Source organism: Cherax quadricarinatus, chromosome 56 (genome assembly GCF_038502225.1).
Source record: "Cherax quadricarinatus isolate ZL_2023a chromosome 56, ASM3850222v1, whole genome shotgun sequence".
NCBI classification, from domain to species: Eukaryota; Metazoa; Arthropoda; class Malacostraca; order Decapoda; family Parastacidae; genus Cherax; species Cherax quadricarinatus.
The window spans coordinates 22225313-22242581 of NC_091347.1; the positions used below are offsets into that span (position 1 = coordinate 22225313).

At 40.5% G+C, this 17269-nt stretch overlaps 1 protein-coding gene across 1 annotated transcript in view; it reads left to right on the top strand.

Moving 5' to 3' along the window:
* Nucleotides 1–4348: 4348 nt before the first annotated feature.
* The window catches only part of CCAP (Crustacean cardioactive peptide), a 159008-nt gene continuing 146087 nt past the window's right edge, over nucleotides 4349–17269 (top strand). The window contains exons 1-2 of the mRNA XM_070097207.1: nucleotides 4349–4474; nucleotides 4767–4834. The gene's annotated coding sequence lies outside the window, so the exon portion shown is untranslated. The remainder of the gene's footprint in view (nucleotides 4475–4766; nucleotides 4835–17269) is intronic.

Sequence of the window (17269 nt, forward strand, 5' to 3'; positions counted from 1 at the left end):
TACTACTGACTCCGGCCATACAATAGAGCGGAAAAATAATGTAAGGGACCTGGGAGTAGTAATGTCTGAGGATCTCACTTTCAAGGATCACAACAGTGCCACGATCGCACGTGCAAAGAAAATGATAGGATGGATAATGAGAACTTTCAAAACGAGAGATGCCAAGCCCATGATGATCCTTTTCAAATCACTTGTTCTCTCTAGGCTGGAATACTGCTGTACATTAACATCTCCATTCAAAGCAGGTGAAATCGCAGATCTAGAGAGTGTACAGAGATCCTTTACTGCACGTATAAGTTCTGTCAAGCACCTTAACTACTGGGAACGCTTGGAAGCACTTGACTTGTACTCGTTGGAACGCAGGAGGGAGAGATATATCATAATCTACACTTGGAAAATCTTGGAAGGAATGGTCCCAAATCTGCACACAAAAATCACTCCCTACGAAAGTAAAAGACTGGGCAGGCGATGCAAAATGCCCCCAATAAAAAGTAGGGGCGCCATTGGTACACTAAGAGAAAACACCATAAGTGTCCGGGGCCCAAAACTGTTCAACAGCCTCCCATCAAGCATTAGGAGAATTGCCAATAAACCCCTGGCTGCCTTCAAGAGAGAGCTGGACAGATACCTAAAGTCAGTGCCGGATCAGCCGGGCTGTGGCTCGTACGTTGGACTGCGTGCGGCCAGCAGTAACAGCCTAGTTGATCAGGCCCTGATCCATCGGGAGGCCTGGTCATGGACCGGGCCGCGGGGGCGTTGATCCCCGGAATAACCTCCAGGTAACCTCCAGGTAACTCCCTCCCCCTCCCCCCGCCGATCTCTCCACATTTGTTTGCCCCTTCTTCCCTCAGTGCTCTTAACCCCTTTCTCCATTAACACTCGCTTCATCTCCCTCTCGCTCCACTCCTCCCGCCCCTCACATAAGATATCACGACAATTATAAAGTGAACACTGAATAATATAGGAGTGTAGCTTTACAAGGACACGCGAAGAAGTTTGTTTACATTAATTTGGAATTCCGCATAAGTGCAAAGAACTCCTTTCCCGATATTCATTTTGTTATTAAGATCACGGAAAAGCAGCAGCACCAGCAGCAGCAGCAACAGCAAGAGCAGCAGAGCCAGTAGTAACACCAACAGCAGAAACAGCAGCAGGGGCGATGGAGTGAATGTAAAAGAGTAATAGAAACAAGGGTGGTTGAGACTAGCTGGAGAGCATAAAAGAGGCAGGGTGTGGGGCTCCCCTGGCTCCTACCCAGGTGTTGCAGGTATGACTGAGGCTGCTTCACTCTACCAACCTACACCCACAACACTACAAGGCAGGCCAGCAAGTGCTGCACACTTACACAGAGATAGATAGGTCAATCAGCGCTCTATGCAACAAAACGATCAGCATGTACCTTTGAAATACCTTCGATGAGTTCCCAGGTTTTTTTTTATCTATTTATTTATTACTCCCGGAACCCTGTCATGGGTCAGGCTAGTCTGGTGCTTGCCAAGTTAACCAGGCTGACTCACAATATATATATACAGAAATAAAACTTTAATGCCACAAAATTTCATAACAGCATTAGCTTAAAGACGCATCAACTGAGATCAATTGTATTTGAAACAAAAGTTCACCGAGGTGCAGAGAGGCGCTTCGAGAGATACAAGAACCTCCACGAACTCGGTAAAGCCGAAAGTGCGAACAGACAGTAAAAATGTGGAAAACAGTGAGTGGGCACGTCAAAAGTTGCAGAGGACACCATGTGAGAGCAGGTGTGAGTGCGCCAATCCTCAATCTACGGAGAATCATCTACATAGTGACGATTCTTGAGTAAAGAGGATTAAACGCCCACGACGTGCTGAACCTGCATTGCTTGTGAGGGTAGGAAGGTCCTGGAGAGAATACAGTCACATCACTGCTGCCATACCGCCACCCCAACAACCACTGCCAAGCCACACTACCATAACTACCAATGCCAGCCCACACCACCACAACCATTAATATACCACACCACCACAACCATCAGTAAACCACACCACCACAACCATTTGTAAACCACACCACCACAACCATTTGTAAACCACACCACCACAACCATTTGTAAACCCCACAACCATTTGTAAACCACACCACCACAACCATTTGTCAACCACACCACCACCATTTGTAAATCACACCACCACAACCATTTGTAAAACCACACCACATCCACTAGTGCCACACCAACAGAGCACAGCACACCAAACATCAGCCCACACCATCACAAACAAGCGGTGTAGACAAAAGCTCAGAAAGACGATGAGGCTGCATTCGTTTTAAAGGACAAGATGAGAAGTTTCTTCCAGCTTGTGTTTACTCTTCTAGTTGTACTCAAATAATGTTATCCTTTAGGCTGAGCTCTAGACCTTGGGCCCCTCCCTATGCTCTTCGGCAGATAACTGATCTCCCTTTCCGAATTTGCCATAGCTACATATGAATCAAAACACGAAGTTAGCTTCCATCACATATCCATAAGTAACCACACCTGTTCGCTACCCATCACACTAAAAGAACTCTTCAGTTATGACTGACTCATTTGTAAGTATAATTTACATTTGTTGCCCTTCGTTCTGCTTCCTCCACTGTCGACGTCAATCCCAGTCTACTCTGTCTCTGAGTATCTAAAAGGTTGTGATTATGTCTCCTCTGGTTTTCCAATCCTCTAAAGATTGAGGCTGCAGGTAAGGCTTTAAGTACAGCTGCTAAACTGATATTAGACTATATAAATAGACAAGCGGAACGCCTAACATATACGCGAGGATGAATTATTATTATCCACGGAGAAACGATAAACCAGTAGGGGTTATACACAGCCTGGAGCAAATGAGGGGCAATGGGGGTTCGATGTGAGGAAGAACATGAACTAAGATTCTCTGGATCAAGAGCCCTTCACCAACATCAAAGCATCCTCCTTGAAGGGATGTGTGGATAAAAAGAATAAAACAGAGTGACTAGGTACATTCACTTGCGCGCACGGACGCATGCACAAACCCAAGCGCGCACAGACACGAAATAACTCTTTGAAACAAGATCTATACACAGATTTAGGAATAGGCCTAACAGGTTCACGAAGTCAGAAGAGTGTAAAGCCAGTAACGGCCAGTTTAAGAGGCAGGACTAGTATCAAATTCAGCCTCTGCAAGCACAAGAGTACAACGACAGTTCATACATAACATACCTACAGCTATCTGACATACAGGGCAGAGTAAAACTCAACCATGTACAGTGTTAATTTTAATTCGTATTTTAGGAATTAAAGTATTCTTGGTGTTAAGTGTACAGGCGCAAAGTGAAATTAATAAGCCTCGTATAGTCGATACACTATTATTATTATTATATTTGGCTATGATGGAAGGTTGCTCCTCAGTGGAACATCAAACCGATGTATTTATGTGGGAGAGGGTGGACACGACGCCTTTGAATGAAAGGTAGCCATGGATGATCCAAGGACGGGGAAGGATAGATTTAATTCCTCTGTTTAAAACCTTTCAGAAGCACCCGATATACCTTGACTCGAACAAACCGATGCACTGAAGCAAACACAGGTACTGGACACAGTCTGTTGGCTCGACTACACACGTCTGAGGTGTAGGTACTCACGGTAATACAGTAGAGGTACTCACAGCAACATAATGGTGACGGTGGTAGCGAGGCCAGGCGTGAGTGCCGATGGCATTGTATCGGTCAGCGTGGGGGTCAGGGTAAGACAGTTGCCTCGAACCCTCAGCTCCTGTGTAAGGCTCCACGTGACGAATCACAAAAGCCATTATCTCCCCATACCCGTTTCTCTCACTACGTCCTACGGTGTTTATACAGTAGCAGTGTAATATAAAGCGATGTTTACACTTTAATGTTGTGCATAAGGACCACAAACAGTCTTATGTTGTGAAAAAGGATGACGAAATTTTATATGATGTGTATAAAGACTACGAACCGCCGTATGTTATTTTGTAAAAGGACTAAGGACCGATTCATGTAGTGTGGTCCAACACTGTGGAGACCCGTAGTGTCCGCAAGTTCTCTGAGAGAGGATGTCGCGCACACTGACACCTTATCACCTACCAGGCACTGCAAGCTTCACATGGAACATGACTTCAGCATTCTAGCTCAAACCGATTAACAGTTTATGTCTTGTGACAAATGGTTCTGAAAACCGACAAGTTGAAGATTGAGACACTTATGCAATATATGGGAATCTTTATGCAACATATGGGAATCTTAATAAAGATTCCCATATGTTGCATAAGTGTCTCAATCTTCAGTTTATGCCTTATCCGTGAGATTTCTCAGGTGGTGCTGCTGGCACTAAAGACGTCAGTGAGTGATTAAGACACGTCAGGCAGTGAGATGGCAAGCTTGGAGAGACGTGGTGGTGATGGTTGCCACAAGAAAGGAGGCATCTCTCAGTTGTGGCTTCTCGTCAGGTCAGCTGAAAAACCTCAATCAGGTGAGCCACAAAACAGATGGGGATTCAGGGAAACGTATATATTGATACCTGGGATCATCGTTTCCCCTGTAATATGCCCTATACAGCCTAGGACATATTACAGGACTAAGAATTATAAAGACGCGCAGTAAAATGCAAAATAACTAAGTAGAAGTTAGTACTATTTCCCTGGTACCTAGCATTTAACACATTCTACATTGAACTCACATCCCGTGTCCTCTTCAACTACAGTAAGGAGCCAAAAACGTCAAGGATAGTAATCCGAATAAAGTCTCTGTTTCTGTCTCTCTAGGTGCCACATTAGCAGTTTTCTATCATCTATGCTGCCTGGCGAGTTGCTTAAGACCCTCACTAAATAAAGTAAGTGGTTCTTTTCTTTCTTGTAGTACACAAGTAGCTATCGAGGAGTCCAACTCCCGCAATACCTTCATTTATTTTTTTTTTCAATTTATTGTCCATCTTTAGGGAATTAAAATCACTGCGACTAAACTACCCCACAACTTGGTCTGGGACAGATACCTAAAGTCAGTGCCGGATCAGCCGGGCTGTGGCTCGTACGTTGGACTGCGTGCGGCCAGCAGTAACAGCCTAGTTGATCAGGCCCTGATCCATCGGGAGGCCTGGTCATGGACCGGGCCGCGGGGGCGTTGATCCCCGGAATAACCTTCAGGTAACCAAGCTGTGGGGAAGATGACCCCCCCCCGGAACTAACAACAGGTAGCCAGAGGCCAGTGCTCCACCTTTTCGTCCTGTTCTCTCTCTCCTTACACATCTCCCGGAATCTTCTATTAAGTTTCTCGCGCGTTTCTGTCATTCTTATTGAATACTCGGCCTTTGTCTTAAATCATCTTTTTGTATTTTAAGGCAAGTTTTTGTTACACTAACTTATGACGCTGTGTCATTCTCTTTCACTTCTTACACTAAGTCATTTCTTGCTCGTCTTTTCTCCCTGTTCATGTAAACTTCCTTGTTCTGTAGTTCTTCTATATTCTTTAATTGTCCCTGTATTAAAGACTAACTCTTTACCATTCTGGTTCAACTCTGGGCTCTCTCTCTCGTACTTGTGGTGTTTAGTGCCATATTTCTACAACTTACACTTCATCTGAACCTTTCATCAATTCTCATCGTGTTTTACCTTCCGTGTCTCTTTCCCAGTGTACCTCAAATATCTGGACAGAATTAAGGGCTACCTAGAGTAACTAGACTTTCTCAGTAAATAGTTTTGATATATACTGTAAGGTATTCTGATTTCTGTCTTTCCCATACATGCTAAATTTAAGATCCCGTGCTCATCTTGGCAGGGAAATCGTCTCAGCTTATGAAACTGGCACTTCACCTACTTCAACAAGCATTCCTGGTTTCTGGCCTTATAATGTAGCCACACTTGTTTCTTAAACTGTGCACTTATCTTGCTGTGTTTGATAAGGGTTAACTCACTGTTCCGACCCAGCCTCTCAACTTCTATCAACCAACTTGACTAATTTCTGGCATCCGGTGGTCGACCAAGCTTACTATTTAAAATCTTCTTCGTCCCGTGGTTCATATTCTACCACGTGTGCACCATGTATCACATCTTCGCGCCTCACGCAGCTTGCCCCTGTCAACTCTATATAATCCCTGAGTATTTTGTAGTTAAAAGACGCGTACACCAAAATGATAAGTTTCACATGTACAAGGCCTTATCAAGTACTTGATAAAGCTTCATGTAGCTGAAACGTCGTACTAATAAAGATCTTGTGCAGCATGTGTATTTTTACCACTTATCGTCATACTCCTTTCTCTTATTCTTCCTTTTCAGTCAACCTCTTTTCCGAGTTTGTTAGGTTGAGCATTTTTAGTCTGTCCTCGTAATCATTGAATTTGCCTCCACTACTTTCACATCTATCTCTTTCCAACGCGCGTGGAGAAGATGAGGGGGTGAGATAGGATAAGGAACATGCACTGTAACGTGAGTTGATACACATCAATAATGAATGATCACGCTACCTTCAGCGGTCACAAGTGTAACACATCCAAGGAGGAGGAGGAGGAGGAGGAGGAGGAGGAGGAGGAGGAGGAGGAGGAGGAGGAGGAGGAGGAGGAGGAGGAGGAGGAGGACCACGACGACGACGACGACCACCACCACCACCGCCGCCACCAAAAGCAGTAGCAGCAACAAAACCAGCAGCAGCAAAAGTAGCTGCAGCAGTAAAAGCAGCAGCAGCACGATAACATCACGTCTGATCAGCCACCACACCTACATCACTACGCATGTCACGTCCCTTCCTCACATGTGTTGGTCTTGATACATTCGTCACCGCCCTCAAACATCACAGTCCATACACAGTTTTATGTATAGGTATGATAGGTCAGACGATGCCAGGAATAGTTCAAACGTTTGTCAGTAGCCTAGAAGCTGGACCAGGAGTCGAGCTTGACCCCCACAACCACTATTATTAGATGTAGCATGACATTCAACACCGCCCCTCACACAAGCCTCGAGCAGTGAACATTAAATACCCTCCATAACCTTATCAGCGTATTTAAACACCGAATTGTCTTCCTTTGATCAATATTCATGTCTTCTCGGAAAATATTTTTTTTAAAGCTCAAGGGTGATAACACGAGACAAAAGCAAAATAAAATGACCTAAAATTTATGGTAAGAAATGATGGTCGCTACTTGGATATCAAAACTGTATTTATAAATCAAATTCTTAAACTGTACAAGGAGTCGTGCAAATCACACCCCACAGATGTCCTTTCCATAGCAACGTTCAAACATTATTGTCATTATAAGTATAATAAGTGATAATGATGATAATACAGGACATACATTACATACATAATACTACATTAACAAACATGAATATGTCATCTTGTGTCATCATTATTATATACTATATTTATCGCAGTAAGTAGTTTGAACATTTGCAATAAAAAGGATAATACTACTGGTATAAAGTCTAGTAATGCTATTACTGTCAAATTCCAATATCACCATCGGTGTCATACAAACAACACTTGGGAAATATGATGGAGGGATGGATAGCTTCAATTCCTTTTGACTAAGAACTCGTCATCATCATCAAGGCACTTCTCCTCTTTCCTGAAGTGACCAAGTACCAAAATAAACATCACGTGGTCAGTGATGATCCAACAACGCCTGAGGTTATATGTTCACCAACACTTGCACACCATATCACCCCCCACTTCTGCCCCCAACCTCCATTGTTCCTTCACTCCTCCCTCTCACCCACTTCCCCTCCCTCAATGCGTACCTAACTTGTCACGACCTGGAATCCCTCCCTCCCCTCTACATAAACCTAAACCTCTCCACTTATTTAAGACCCACTACATTAACCCTTCTACACCCTCGTCTCAAGGGGACACTTTTTATTTTATATTAGAACCTATCTTGTGGTGAAATACATCACGTAAATAAAGCCAGCTTCTGTTCCTACAATGTTATAAATCTCAAATACAAAAAGAAAAGTATGAAATAGAAACTTTAGATTGATGTACCAAGTTCCGAAATTAAAAATCACACTTAATACTACACACAATAATAATTCCAGCCCTGCTACAAGGAAGCCTTTTGAAGTTGCCTTAGCTACTGAACAGATACTGGAATCCATGACGATAACCTCGTCGCCCTCTTCCAGTTAATAATAATAATAATAATAATAATAATAATAATATTATTATTATTAATATTATTACTATTAATATTTCTACAAATACATATACAATGTTTATAGGCCTTGTGACATCAATGACTATTATATAGAAAGTCCTTTGATATGCAGAGCATTTCGGGCAAATTAGGTCAATTTTGTCCCTAGGATGCGACCCACACCAGTCGACTAACACCCAGGTACCTATTTTACTGATAGGTGAACAGGGACAGCAGGTGTCTTACAGAAACACGTCTTAATGTTTCCATGACACATTTCATTAGAATGAGCATGAAGCCCATCCTGTGATGGAATTTAAGAAACCATCCAGTATGGAGTATGACAAAAAATCATCGTGTGTGAAGTATGACAGCGAAAACAATCCTATTTGATGGGTATGACAAAAATCATCCTGAGATGGATCATGCCAGGAAAATCATCCTGCGTTATAGCATATTACGCAAAAAAAAATCTGTATAATTACATATGATAATGACAAGGGAGAAGCAGCTTGTTACCACGATGTAAAAAAAAAAAACTTTCACCTATGTAAAACTCCAAACTTTTCTTCAGAAGACCCCCCCCCCCCTCACCTTCTCTCTCGTGCTTCACAAAAGATCAGCAGTCCCTCTCTTCCCTCCCCCATTATATATCAACCTCACCTGTCATGTGAATCCTAACTGATGAATTCTCATTAACCACCGCAATAGACTTGACACTATAGCCCTTCTCCCTGCCCCACCTATACACATTTCCCATTTTCCACCCTCCCAAGGTTCCTACTTGTCCCTCCTCCACCTTGTCTCATAGCCTCTTCCCACAGAACGCTGTAACTACTTTTTATACACCAGCATTTTTCTAACCTCTTTCCATATAGCACAACTCCTCCTGAATCCCATTCCTACCTGCTATTCTCAAACATATTCTTCATGGCACTCTCCTTTCTCACTGCCTCTTATCAATTCAATATCCCTCCCACACAAAGTCTCATCAAGCAGCTCTAACCTCACTCTTCCCTTTCCTAGTAGTACTCGCATTTGATCTTCCCAGTCATCCACATGCAATTATTATCCCCCCTCATAACCCTAAATTATTAAACTTCTTACCCTTGACATTTCCCTCTCCCCAACATGCTCACAAGCCTTACCTTCCCACAAACCACAAAACATAACAGAAACAGGAAAGCAGACCAGTTATACTGAAAGCTAAAAGGGTTAGTGTGTGCAGATGGAGTTTCCAACAAAACCATTGAGCTGAAACACAACAGGCAACTCAGCTCTAGTGGAGTGAAATTACACACACAAACATAGTAGTAAGAGTATTTATAAGAGGGTTAAAAATGAAAGGGATCAGGACTGCCAGTAAATGTAGCTTAAGAAATGAGAAACAAGCATTATAAATCAACCTCTGCATGCACAAGCTGATGAGTGCAGGGTTCCTCTCCCCTCAACTAGATATTAAAAATACATATATGACAAACTAAATAGGGACACGAGCCACTGCAAGCATAGTTCAACTCCTGTAACTCCAAGTCATTATGAAACACACACACACACACACACACACACACACACACACACACACACACACACACACACACACACACACACAAACTCACACACACACACACTCACACACACACAAACTCACACACACACACTCACACACACACACACACACACACATATACACACACACACACACACACACACACACACACACACACACACACACACTCACACTCACACTCACACTCACACTCACACTCACACTCACACTCACACTCACACTCACACTCACACTCACACTCACACTCACACTCCAGAGAGTTTAGAGTAATGGAGGTGGACCTCAGGGAAGGGAGATCAGAAATAGTATACAGGGGTACCTTGACTTACAAGTGCTCCAACTTACGAATTTTCCGGTTACGAGCCGTTGCTCTGCCGAATTTGTGCTTTGAGTTGCAAGCCAAAATTAGAGTTACGAGAGAAAAAAAATATTTACTGAAAAAAAAAATATCTTCTGAAAATGACATTTGGTAAGAACCCGGGCCTAAATGGCACAACAAAAGGTGGTTTTATAAAACAATGTACTTATAAAACAATGCTAGTGTGATGTTCTCACTGGCAGTAATCGTGTAATTATCTCTAGTTATTCTGCAAAAAAATAAAGTTGCTAAGTTTTTGACATTTGCAAAATATCTTGCCCGTTACTCCCACACAAATGCCAAAATATTTGGAATATTTCCAATATTCCACAAGCCACAATCATTTGTTTATGATTCCTGTTAATATTATTGCATTTACCTCAATAATAAATGGTGGGCTTCATGAAATAAGTTAATAACTTACTTCCGAGATATTCAGACATCACTGCACTAGTGATCTAGTGCAGTGATGTTATCTAGTGCAGTCAACCTCTCAAAAACTTCATTTTCACTTACCCAGGACCAAAGAACACATTATAGGAAGCAGTAGTAATGATTTTATGTGCTCAGACTGGTCCTGGACACTCGCCATATTATAGCTTATTTTATTCATTCTAGAGTATATATCATGTTTCTATGTTACTTATATTAGATCACTTCTGACAGATAAATAATCCATAGAGTTGATATTAGCGTTATATTGAAGTATTTTTCTCCTGCCCCTGGGGTGGTGCTTGGGGGCTGGAATGGATTAATGGCCTTTCAATTAATTTCAATGAGGAAAATTGATTTGATATATGAGTAAATTGAGTTACAAGCTCAGTCACGGAATGAATTAAACTTGTAAGTCAAGGTATCACTGTACTGTCCCAAGAAACAACTTATGAAATCAAAGAAAAAGTTCCAGAAGTAAGGGTTACACAAAACCTGTTCTCTGAAATGTACTATACATAAACATTAACATTCAACACCACTGTTGAAACCACACCTAGAAAAACTAAGGTCAAATACAGTGGAACCTCAAATTTCGAATGTATCGCTTATCGAACTCTTCGAAAATCAACCGCTTTTTTCGAACCAACTTTGTCCCCATTATCAAACCCGCCCCTTTTTTCGAACTACCGTGTACCGGACCTGTCTACCAGCCCGCTCTGTCTGCGTTCTCGCGCAGGGGCCGTGAGCCAGTTTGGTTTTGTTCATGCTTGAGTGAACACTAACCTGCGGTCTCATTCAAACATTTTACGATTAATTCATTGTGTTTAGTGCTTGTGGGACTGTGAAATAAGCTACCATGGGTCCAAAGAAACTTGCTAGTGGTACCCCTGTGGTAAAGAAAGTGAAAAACACCATAGATGTGAAGAAGGAAATAATACAGAAGTATGAGAGTGGTGTGAAACTTGTTGAGCTTGCCAGGATGTATGGAAAAAACAAGTCGATCATCGCTTCTATCCTGGCAAAGAAAGAACAAATCAAGGAAGCTGATGTTGCAAAAGGTGTTAATATGCTAACCAAAAAAAGACCACAGACAATTGATCAGGTTGAGAAGTTGTTGCTGGTGTGGATCAAGGATAAATAGATGGCAGGTGATAGTGTTTCAGAGACGATTATTTGCGAAAAGGCAAGGAAGTTGCATGCTGATTTCAAGATTAAGGAGATTTGTGCCAAGTGAAATGATGTCCAAATGTTTGTGGAAAAGTACCACCCTGAGCAAGCTGAAACAAGCCATCTTTGCAACAAGTTCAATGACAGAACCATGTCCCATTTTAGGGAAATCTTAAAGAGGCACCAGAAACAGAGGACTGTGGACAGTTATTTTGTGAGACAGGGGTCCAGTGACTCTCAAGCTGGTCCTAGTGGCATTAAAAGACAGAGAAGGGAAGTGGGCCTGGGGAGGGCTTTGATACCTAAAGTCCTTATGGAGGGGGATTCTCATTCCAAACACTAACCCCAACTCCCTCTCTCCTCCTCCCTATCTTCCAGATGCCATCACCAATCTTCAATAAAGGTAAGTAAAAATGTTATTTTATATGTTTATTTAAATTATTAATACATAATTGTACACTATATTTGTTGTATGTAAAACTACAATTAATCTCTATAAAATGTATTTTTGTTATAAATATTTTTGGGTTTCTGGAACGGATTAATTGTATTTCCATTATTTCTTATGGGAAATACTGCTTCGCTTTTCAAACTTTTCAAATTTAGAACTAGCTCCTGGAATGGATTATGTTCGAAATTTGAGGTTCCACTTTATGCATTTAAACTACTGTACTGCCAGAGCAGAGATTGAGTTACTGTACCAAGAAAGATTATGCATGCTAGATCTCATCCCTCAAGGAATACAGAACATGTGACAATATGATCAAAACATTCAAAATACCATGGAAAGTATTTTTTTATGGAAATTGTGGAACAAAGAGATAACAAGAAATCTTCAACTTGGAAGTACTAAAGTACAACAGTCAAAACTTAATGACATAACATAAGCTGACAAGACTAATATGCAATTACCAACATATCTTAACATTCTCTGCAAAACCTGATTTTCACTGTTCACTCACAACATGAAAAAAAGGTCCGAGTGTTCTTGTGCAAACAACTTACTTTAAGCTCAAGCAACATCAGTACATTTAGGACTTCTTTTTTTTTTTGCATGGAAGAATTCACAAAGTCATAGTAAACTACAAATTACATTCAGATGCAGAGGTGACATTGCCTGATAGAGGATGTGCAGTAAAATAAATAATATACAGTCTATACCACTTCCCCACACCCTTTATATGTGCTTGGGATTCAGATTTTTGGTTTAAGTATTACAACCACAATATTTTCTATTATTGGTGAATTTAAATAAGAAATACTACCTTTGTACAGTATACTTAAATGAAGGCAGTTAACTGCAAAATCATGTGCATCCTTGTTAAATTACACTTCATGTTTCTAAAAAAATGTTACAATCACCTCACTGCCACACACTGTTATTAATGTAATGATATCATAACCGAAGCCAAGTTACAAACGACAAGGTCTTTCCAACTGTGTAATTTACATAAGCATTTCTTAATTATCTATAGAGAAATTGGTCAGAGCATGGGAAAAGAATGAGCAAGTTGAGCTATTCTCTGATGGCTTCAATAACTGCATGTTTCATGCAGATTTAACAAGCATTTAATTTACTGTTATAATTGTTTATCAGTAAGGATGCCTTATTAATGTTTCTAAAAAAATGTTACAATCACCTCACTGCCACATACTGTTATTAATGTAATGATATCATAACCGAAGCCAAGTTACAAACGACAAGGTCTTTCCAACTGTGTAATTTACATAAGCATTTCTTAATTATCTATAGAGAAATTGGTCAGAGCATGGGAAAAGAATGAGCAAGTTGAGCTATTCTCTGATGGCTTCAATAACTGCATGTTTCATGCAGATTTAACAAGCATTTAATTTACTGTTATAATTGTTTATCAGTAAGGATGCCTTATTAATGTTTCTAAAAAAATGTTACAATCACCTCACTGCCACATACTGTTATTAATGTAATGATATCATAACCGAAGCCAAGTTACAAACGACAAGGTCTTTCCAACTGTGTAATTTACATAAGCATTTCTTAATTATCTATAGAGAAATTGGTCAGAGCATGGGAAAAGAATGAGCAAGTTGAGCTATTCTCTGATGGCTTCAATAACTGCATGTTTCATGCAGATTTAACAAGCATTTAATTTACTGTTATAATTGTTTATCAGTAAGGATGCCTTATTAATAAATAGCAATAATACCTGGTGATATTCATGGCACCTGCAAAAAGCATAGTAAAACAAAACAAAAAAACAGTAGTTTTGTTTAATCCCATGCTATTGGCATAGATCAAGAATGCAACTGTTGCAGGACAGAGTCATGTGCCACTTAACAATGGGGCTATGTGAACAGGAGGCAGCAGGGGTAAGGAGACTTGTCCATACATCTTACCCTGCCTGGGAATTTCATCAAACTACCACTAATCAAAATTGTCTATGCTTAGCCAGAAGAGACAAATAGTGATGCTTGGCGATTTTCACATGGATGTATGTAAAACTGCAGTGGATAATACAACCATCTGTCACAAGCAGCTTTTTCAGTGTAAACAGAACATAATTAAAAACTGCTATATATACAATGTTAGAACATGTAGACAGAACCAGTTGGAATGTTAACATTCCAACGAGCAAATTTCAAGAGGCTTCAAGATATGGCATATACTCTGTATAGATCTTGTGTTAGCACCTTCAGACCACATCTGCAGGACTTAAATTCAATACTGGCAGAAATGGAAATGGATATATTTCTTTACACCTGTTGCCCTTGTTCACCTAGTAATAAGTGGGTACCTAGGGGTGTTAGCCAACTGTTGCAAGTTGCATCATGGAAAAGATCAAAGGACTCAATAAAAATCAGCCAGACAGATTAACTTTCTGGGATTATCCTGCTTTACTTGCCTTCAAAGTTGATAATCCAAATAAAATCTTATATCTCTCAAGACCTGTCATTTCCCTTTGAAAGACCATAGCAATAAATCTAACCTATTCATAAATTTATATTAATCCAGGAGAATGTTGCTCTAGCAAGGAAAATATATTTGCAATCTTAGATTTATAACCACACAGAAGCATAAGCAACAGCGAGTACTCTCGTGATGGTAACAGAGGAAATAAAATCGACAGGGCTAAATACACAAAATAATGCTATTGCCATGTTGAATTCAGCACTGAGTCATTCATGCAGCATCACTGAAGTGAAAACTTTAGTTAACTTCAAAAATAGGCTAGACAAATGTATGCAGAAATGGGTGGGTATATTATTGTTACAGTGCTTAATGATACAATACATACTTACTTCCTCAGTTCTGAGGTAATACTCACCTCATGTCTACCTCTCCACTGTTTCTTGTCTACAGTACATAAGTCACCTCTATATATGACTGAAGAAGCTTGCCAAGCAGGCAAAATGTTCCAACAATAAAGATACCCATGTGCTGCACACATATCTTACTCATCCATTATTATTTTCATGGAGGAAATGCTAAACCAACAAGAGTCATACAATACACCCAGGTATTGGGAAGTAATCAGGTCTGATCCCATGAAGAGGAGGATATATCCAATTTCCTGAATCAAGAGCCCTTCAATATCAAATCACCTCCCTTGAATAATAATAATAATAATAACATATTATTATTAATGCATTATTATGATGATGATTATTAATGGAAGCATGTTAAACCTATATGGGAGCTAAACAGTGTCTGGAGAAAGGGAGGTTACCAGTTTTGATCCAGTGAAGGAGTAGAAAGGTATAATTCCTTGGTCGCCCCTCAATGGCAACAAGTTACCTTGACGGGGAATGTGATTGAAGTTTTTTTTTTTTTCTAGCAAGTTGGCAGTCTCCCACCGAGGCAGGGTGATCCAAAAAGAAAGAAAAAATCCCCAAAAAGAAAATACTTTCATCATCATTCAACACTTTCACCTCACTCACACATAATCACTTTTTGCAGAGGTGATCAGAATACAACAGTTTAGAAGCATATACATAATAAAGATACACAACATAACCCTCCAAACTGTCAATATCCCAAACCCCTCCTTTAAAGTGTAGGCATTGTACTTCCCATTTCCAGGACTCAAGTCTGGCTATGTACAAATGGAAAACAGGAATACTGTAGGGAAATAGAGGGTTAGCCAGCCTGGATAACCCAAGAAAGACAGTGCATCATCAAGGGAACTGTCTGTCTTATTTCCATTGGGGTTCTCAATCTTGTCCCCCAGGATGCAAACCACACCAGTTGACTAACACCCAGGTACCTACTTGCTTGCTAGGTGAACGGGGACAACAGATGTAAGGAAACACGCACAGTTTTCCCCCTTGCTGAGGATCAAACCACGGACACTCAGTGTGTGAAGAGTGAGAGCTACCTACCAGGTCACAAGCCACTGTCCCAGGCCATGGGTTACCATAACCAAGACGGGACTCGCAGCAATGAATTTAGGTTGAACAAATTTATATTTAGAAAGTATTCAGGAAAGTAGTGGTTTAGCAAGAGTTGTAGATGAGTAGAACAAACCCACAAGTAACATCAATGAGGCAAGAACTTTGGGTAGCTTTAAATGTGTCATATAGGTATACGACAGGTGAGAGTTAGACTGGTATACCATAGGCCAATAGGCCTACTTCAGTGCTCCATCATGCTAACGAGGTTCAGTTTTGTCAAAATTCTAGTGCTATACACTTGGGCAAAAAAATCTGAGGTTAATGCAGAATTTGTACATAACAGACAAAAGGGCAATGATTTATTGTCTGTAACAACATTTACAGCAAAACGTGGTATTTACTTATTTAATCATTTCTTGTATTATTAAATACCTGCAATAGATACTTCCCAGTCTATATTTCCAGAACAATTATTATAATTGTAACTCAGTGATAATTTCCAGAACAAACCTTTTTTACATCTCTAACCCAGTCAAGTTTCCCAGACTTTTGCATATTGACTTATATTAGAAAAACAATAATATATCATTAGCTGCAACGTATGATTAAAAGATTTATTAAGGAAAATATCATGCAAGTTAAAAATATACTGTGAAATTAAGAGGCAACAAATTTATCTGCTAGGAATGTAACATTTCAGATTTTATATGTTAATTTAAATTATTACATAGGTTTTACATAGCATATTACTCAGAATTTAACCCAGGATACCATAATAAATATAAGTGACTTCAGATTTTTTGTACCATGGGGTCACCTGGGCGTAATATTGCAGGACCCACAACACTCATTATACAAGGTTAAAAAAGAGAAAAAGGCAACGGAGGAAGATAACAATGAAATATCATGATGACAATGAGTTAGAAAAAGGTAAGAGAGTAAGAATTAGTCAAGATGAGAGAGGAGATGAGAGGACCGGTGTAAGCTCCCTCAGGAGGCTGCTGACCTTAACATACAGCTCCCGCACGGACATCCTGTGTCACTATCACTGTTCAATCCATTGGAAGATGAGCTTTATCCAGTAATGGTTGTGGTGAATTGTGTGCGTGGTGTGAAACACAGGTCGATAGCGGACTGCCAGCACCACTTGACAGCTCTGACAACACACACTGGTAGTGACACCTGCAGCCACACACACCAACTACCCTTCACAACATAACCTTCTTCCTCCCAACATGCA